The sequence below is a fragment of the Mauremys mutica genome, chromosome 7 (genome assembly GCF_020497125.1).
Source record: "Mauremys mutica isolate MM-2020 ecotype Southern chromosome 7, ASM2049712v1, whole genome shotgun sequence".
NCBI lineage: Eukaryota > Metazoa > Chordata > Testudines > Geoemydidae > Mauremys > Mauremys mutica.
This window is the reverse complement of record NC_059078.1, coordinates 86207881-86215518: the sequence shown is the minus strand read 5'-3', so window position 1 is coordinate 86215518 and position 7638 is coordinate 86207881.

Below are 7638 nucleotides of genomic sequence, written 5' to 3'. Positions count from 1 at the left end.
AGACCAGGCCTTTGTCTCACTTGCTTGCTTCGATTGTAGGCTCTTGGTGGCAGGGACTGTCTCGTGTTATGTTTTTGTACAGCACCGAGCACAATGAGGCCCTGATCTCAGCTAGGGCCGATGAGTGTTACTGTAATTAGAATATTAGTTCTACATATGGATTTGCTCCTACTTATTTCAATTCCTGTTCTTACTAGATACTGATCATAATGTTGAATTGATCATATTGTGTTAATGGCAAGTTACAACAGATGAAGCTGGGCTCAGCAGGAGAAAGTTCACTTTTAAATTAAAATAACTTAAAATAGAATGATGTATTTAGAAAAATACAGGCAAAGTAAGCAGCTTTGTATAAATGTTCTCTCTTTTCAGTCTTGCCCAGTTCCATTTCAAAGGAACTATTGTCCAAAGCCACAGTTTGAAAGTTCATTACAAACGTATTATGGGGCACGAAATATATACACTCACATACACGTTTCTCTACTCACTCTGAAACAAAATTTCACCATTAGTAAGCAGAGAGGTAGGAAAGCACAGATAGTCAGCTCATGTGCTGTTACCACTACACCTCTACCTCGATATAACGTGACCCGATATAACACAAATTAGGATATAACGCGGTAAAGCAGAGCTCCAAGGTGGATCAAAGCAGGTTTGATATAACGCAGTTTCACCTATAATGCGGTAAGATTTTTTGGCTCCCAAGGACAGCGTTATATCGAGGTAGAGGTGTATTACATGGATCATACTCATTTCTGTTACCCTATGCTTCCCATTTATTTGTTGTATGTACCTGTTGTCGCTTGTCATACACATAGAATTGTAAACAAATTGGGGCAGAGGCCATCTCTGTGTGTGTTTGTGTGGGGGGGGGGTGCCTAGCCAATGGGGCTTTGATCATAGAGTGGGGCCTCTATGTGTTCTTGCTGCAGCAACAATTATAGTAACATAATAAAGAAGATACTATTTAGATCAGTGAAACTTCCTATTTTGTTATCAGAATAGTTTTTTGGTATAAGATTTTTCAGTGTAACTTTTTAAAAAAAATTAATTTATTACTCCACCTTTAAGAGAGAGATTTTTCTTAAATATAATCTTATCTATTCTAATCTGCTATTAAGGCACAGGAATGGGATTTCTTGTGGTGGCATTTAGTGATACTGTTTATTTTTTGTGCTCTCTTTTTAATAGTTAAATCAGTGCATATTCTTCTAACATTTATATTATAGTGAACTGTCAGGAATATTTGGCTCTCAGAATTGAAGTATCTGGGGTCTGCAGGGGCGGACTGACATGCGGTGGCAGAACTATATGGGGTGCAGGACTGGAAAAACTGGAGATTCTGCGAGTCTACACTGAGGTGCTTGGCCGAGTTGTGTGGTGGCCTGAAACTGGAATAGCAGAGGGTATTGCAGTCGGGCAGTAATACAGTAATAACATTCACTGGCAGAGATGTGTAGGATCCAGGATAGGAATATCGAGGATCTTGTAGGGCAGGACTGAGGATCATTAGAATTAGAGAAGATTACAGTTTGAAGAAAGAGAGAGCTGCAGTGATTCTGCAGGTCAGGAGGAATTAAATGCACTGCCACTGCTTCCCAGCGGTGTGGGGGAAGCTTCCACCCTTCCAGCTTGCACTGTCTTAGGCTCCAGCTGGTGCAGCTATTCCCTGGTTGTCAAGACCATCTCATTCACTGCAAATCATTTTCTGAATGAGAAGAACAAGCCCTGTTGCCATTAACCCCCTTTGGGCATATATGTTTATACAGCCTCCGTCCACCAAGTGATGATTTGTTTAGCACGAGAGCTGGCAGAAGATGACAATTCCGTTTTGTGACAACTTCTGAAGTTCTGACATTTGGTTCTGTTCTGCACTGGAATGGAATACAAACCTTTCCATATTTTTACAAGCAGGCTTATGTCAAAACATCCATTTTCAGATCGAAGAGGTCAGGTTTTCAGTTCCTCTCTCTCCCTGGCCATAGAGTGACCTGGCCCCTAGAAACCTTCCCATCAAAAAGTTAATCAAAACTGATATGTCTCCACAACACATTTCAGCTTCAAGGAGACAGCATACTTCAAGGAAAACACATTTCATTGGAAATGTTCTGACCAGCTTTATATAGAACATTTATTGTATCACAGCTGGGACCTAGGGGCCCCCACCAGTGGCCCATTATGCTATATATACATATAGTAAAGGACCGTAAACTCTGGGGGAAGGGACCAGACTGACAAAGGTCATACAGAGGAATAGAGAAGTTAAGTGACTCACCCAGTGGGTCAGCAGCTGAACTGGGAATAGTCCCCAAGTCTCTGGCCTCCCAGCTTAGTGTCCTACCCACTGGACCATCCCACTGCTTGACATGCTGAGCCTGAGCAGGCGAAGATGTTACATATTCATTTCTTTATTATTTTTCTGAGCTCCAAATACATGGTGGTGAATCAGCGAGATGGCAGATCTTGGCAGTGTGTTGAGTCAAGGGAAACCAAGCCCAGCCGACTCCTACGAGGCTAGGCTCCCGCATGTCCGGAGCATGTCTCCCTGCCCCCATCTCTTTACAGCAATTTCTACCATTTTCTAACATCATTTAAGTTTCTAAAGTAACTTCTTTTTTTTAAAAAGCAAACCATCTACCATATGTTCCACCCTGAAAGGCTTAATTGTTGCCAGATAATTAAGACACTGAGGTGAGCACTCGGAGATTCCTTTCCTCAGCCCTACACATTGTCCCGTCTCTGTCCCTCTTTCAATAAGGCTTTGAGGGCTCTGCTTTTCTAACTTCCTCCTCAGCAAGAAATGAAAGAGCCACTAGAGTGACCCTCTTCAAAGCTCTCCCTCTTGCTTTTCATTTATTTTTTGACACCCAACAATAATCATGTCTTGATGCTGGCCTGCTGTTCTCATATGTCACTGGGTCAAGGGGCTTCGGGGACACTGTCTGGCCCATTCAGAAACTTCCCCTGATTGAAAAGAACAGACAGGGAGAGAAAACAGGGCCAGGAATACCGCATGCAGTACAGAGGTGGTCAGTCAGAGGTTCTCCAGCTCATCTCATTATTCATTTCCCACAGGCCAGAACATGAGGATGCAGTTTTCTCTTTACACTGGCATTTGGTTTTACTGATCATTACCCATTGTGATGATTTTGCTACACTGGCCAATACTCACTTTCCAAAAGCCATTTCTCATTTCTGCTGATTTGTTCGCCCCTTGCTCATTGGACTGGATCCGATAAGGTGCTGAGTAGCCACAATCCCTACCAGAATCAATGGGCGTGGAAGGCGCTCCCTATTTACAGGATTGGTTCTTTACTAATCAGCAGAGTATACGCTTGTAAGGAGCAGATTGGAAATTCTTTCTGCAGTTTTATCTGATGCTTTCAAAGGCAGGAATTAATTTTGCACATCTGGGAGTACAAGGCACCTGCAGGTGAATAAATTAACAGTTGGTGGGAGCGTGAATGAAATCCAGGCATGCTGACCTGTTTTGGTACTAAAACAATGGAGCCTTCCCTGTCCTGAAGGATGGAAGTTTTGCATTCATGCATGTCTGATTTTGGAAGCTCACTGTTCTATGGTTCTATAGAGAGGGACAAATTGTCAGAGTAGCGTCAACCCAGCCTCCAAATGAGTGCATCCATAATTGTGCATGCCAGGCTAATTCGAGTACACAGCTTGGGGTGGCTATGTTTTGGGGTGATCCAGAACTCAGGTGTGCACATGTGCATTTCCACACACAAATGTAGTTTCAATCTACAAAACCATTACCAAAAGAGGAGTTGGCCAATTCAAGCTAACAGTATTCTACTCTACATGTACTCATTTCATGAAACTAAGCCAGACGTTGAGAGTCCTATCATTTTAGCATAACAACACCACCAACAACAAAACCCTACATTTAATTTCTCCTCTTTCCCATCAGATCCCACCTCATCAAACTGATGTGGGTGTCTTCTTTGTTCCCTGAAGCTCACTACCTATATAACTGACTCTCTTCCACTTTGGTTGGTTAAAGCAAGTGGTATGGCTATTAAGTGGCACTAGCAGTGTCTCAGTAAGTGGAGGATGGTGACTACCCTTAGACATGCAGAGGTCAGGCACAAACTGGAAATCTCCTCTCTAAATCAGGCTCACAAAGACTGTTTGCAGGCACAGTGGGTAATTTCACTTGTGGACAGACACAAACACAGCTATTGTAAAAGAACAAAACACTGAAACCCGAGAGATCAAATCACCTCTAAGAGGAAGAGACAAACTAGGATTAATAAAGAGCGAGGTTTACAGGAAGCACATGGATTGGGGAGAAATATCACTGTATTTCGCTTGGAAGGAGCCCAGTTACATCCACTGATGGGCAGCAGTACCAAACCCGATTTGGCTTTGCCAGGACAAAGTGAACCACTGAACCCTAGAATGCTCTTGTGCTCCTGTCTGCACCATAGCCCCCAGTTTGTGAACAGCAGCCACCCTCAAATAAAACTACCATAACTGTTATAGCAAAGGAAGAAAGATCTGAGGGGCCTGCACTGCACTGAACAACTGTCTGTGCCTTCAATTGCATGCCAGCCTGTACAAAGAATGACACTAATGGTTACTTACCAGACTTATGACTGGAAAGGAACCAAAGCTCTTACTTTGGGCATAAATCCCGAAGGATATGACTAAGGTGCACTCAGAACATGTAAAGAGCTCAAAGCACAGACTGCCAGAGAGCTAACCTTAGCCTCAAAAAATTCAGAGAGAGTGGGAGAGAAGATAGGTTTAAATCTGATAAGAAAGTAGAGTGCAACCCAGAGATAGGTGTTGATATACACTGTAACCCACAAAGACAGATAATAAAAGGATGGAGCTACTCCAGGATTAATTTGGTCCACATGGTCTGGTGAGTGAGAGTGATGTTATGTTTGTAACAGAAAGAAGAATTTCACACAGCCTGGGTTTTGTTGTGTGGCCTGAGAAGGACATGAGCTCTGACTGTACAAACTCACAGGGACTGCCCATTACCTTATGGTTACTTACATTTTCTTGAAGCAGAGCCACCCAGAGAATCAACAGGGAGACCCATCACTAAACCTGCTTGAACGGATTGTGCAAACACTGGGACAGCAGTACCAAAGATGTCAATTTTTAAAAGGCTCACCTTGTAGAGAAAAGAGGTGAGATGCTCCCATGTGTTTCTGCCCAGGATCTCATAGCTAAGACTGATCATAGTGTATGAAATGCATGTTACTATAAGCCCAAAGTTACCACGTTCCAGGCTGTCTTCTACTGAAAACAATCATGGAGTTATTCATGAGTACAATGGACTACGCTTTAATAACTGAGCATATTATAGACCATCGATTCCGTTGGATGGCAGTCCTGTCAGTGATTCACCTCCAGTTCAAAAGCCAGGGATTCAGGAAGGAAACCTGCTCCTGATATTTCCTTTCATTCTGACAAGGAATAGGGATGTGCCTATGCAGAGAACACGAGAAAAACACAGACCTACTCACCTGATATATGAGGAACCATTAGTAATGATGTTACTAGTCTTTGTTGGATGGCATTTGGAATCAGCCATTAAACCTGCAAGCTTTGGAAGACAAATCATTCTGTGAATGTTCATTAAAATGCAATCATGGATTCATGAAGTTCAGAGAGAGAAAAGGGAACTCCCCTAAGGTTTTGATCTTTAAGGATGATCCTTCTGTGAGTCCCCTGGACTTTTTAGATGGCCCCTCAGCATTTTGGGAAGGATACATTTGGAATTTACAGAGCATATATTTTGGCCCAGAATATCTCTTCTGCTGGGTAAGCCCATGAGAGGGGTCACAGAAAGAGGATGTCTGTGGAAGGGAGGGAAAGGAGGTGGGCAAGGCGATTGCGGGACAGAACATCAGGAAACCTTCTTCCTCCCTTCCACAGGATCTCCTGTGGGCTTGGTGAGGGGAGATTCTCTCCTGTGGACTTTAGGGGGTGCACAAAAATAGGTCTCTAGCTGGGTACATGCATCAGTGCCCCAGTGAGCCTTAGGAGGCTTGTCAGGCATCCTCTCCACACTCTCCCACAGGTATTAGAAGACTCGTTGGGGCCCTCAGTCACCCACCTGCAGATGGTAAAAGGTTCATGAGGGCCCCCAATCATGAGCTCTGAGAGATTAGTAGAGTAGCCCAGCCCTCCTGCTAGCATTCAAGGCCACAACGCACCTCCCACCTCTCCCTGCAAGCTCAAGGAAACCTATTAGCCCTTGACAAGCTAAACTATATTGTCTGTCTACTACCAGACAAGACTGAATAGGCCGGTTAGTGTCCCAGCAGTCCTACTGAGACTACTCCGGGGTGCTGACCATCACTTTTAGGGTCATCAGGACCCCACGAAAAACCTACTCCATTGGTTTGCCATGGAGTGGGGGTGGGGTAGAGGAGGCCTGGTGATCATTACAGAGGGAGCGATGAATCTCTGAGGGTCTGCAGGAGAGATGGAATGTCCCTGACTGCTGCCTCACCAAGCCTTATTCAGTGCCTTCCAGCTATCCCTTCTCACCACCCCTATCTGCTAGTGGGAAAGGACTAGAAAATCCAGTAAGCAGTGGATCTTCCAGCCTGCCCCACCTCCCCTCCACCACCCCACAGGGCTGGACTCTGCTCACTACAGGCAGCCCAGCCCAAGTTGAGTTTTGTTGCTAGAAGACCATCCTCACTTTGGAGCGAGGGAGCAGGACTGGCCCCTTAATTGCTAATTAGCAAAAATTGGTCATTTGCATTAGGGTTCTTAAAAAATACAGGACAGACCTTAGATGTCCCCAATCTTGACTTGAACCTCTGGTGGCAGGTCTCTTTCCCTCACCCCCATGCTTCCTAGGGTTTCTCCCTCTCCAGCTCTGGATGCTGCTGAGAACCCAGGGCCTCAGATGCTGGGCGAGCAGCTGCTACAACTCCTGATCAGGTTCCACATGGTGCCAGCAGCTGACTTGGAGGCTGCAGTGGCTGGTATTTGTCTGCTGCGGCGCTGTGCATCCTGCAGGGGATGTTGGCAGAGACTCTGTGAGCATGGAGGCTACACCCGGGAAGTACTGACCCCCTGCCAGATAAAGCCCCTTCCTGATCCTGGCCCTTCAGCACGGTTCCAGAGCACACATCCCTACCCACTTGCCTTGCCAGACAGGGCCTGCACAGGGAAAGCAGACTGGGCCAAGGGCTGGAGTCAGCAGGGGGCCCTTTCCAGCAGGGAGCCAGTACTCTTGGGTACATCTTTTCACACTCCTCCCAACCCTAGCTCCTGAACATGGCCATGCCTGCCTTTCCCTGTGCAGCACTGAAGGGCCAGGTTGGGAGGGGAGTGGAAAGATGCACCCGTGAGTACAGCCTCCCTGCTGTTGAAACACAGGCTAAAAGGCATCCTGTACTGACTTAGTACAGGACAGGCAATTTTCTATTGAAATAAGGGGACTGTTGCAGGAGGTCTCCTTGTTGTACAATTAGTGAGGTTCTGCTGGATAAGATGGTGGGCCTAATATTTATCCAGCATGCAGATCTCTGCACGTCTCCAGACTCCTCCAGGTCTTTGCCTCTGGACACTTCTGAATCTGATCCTTTCCTCCTGCATTTCACATCTTATGTTACATTTGTTGTGCAAATGACGGGAAGGAAGCGC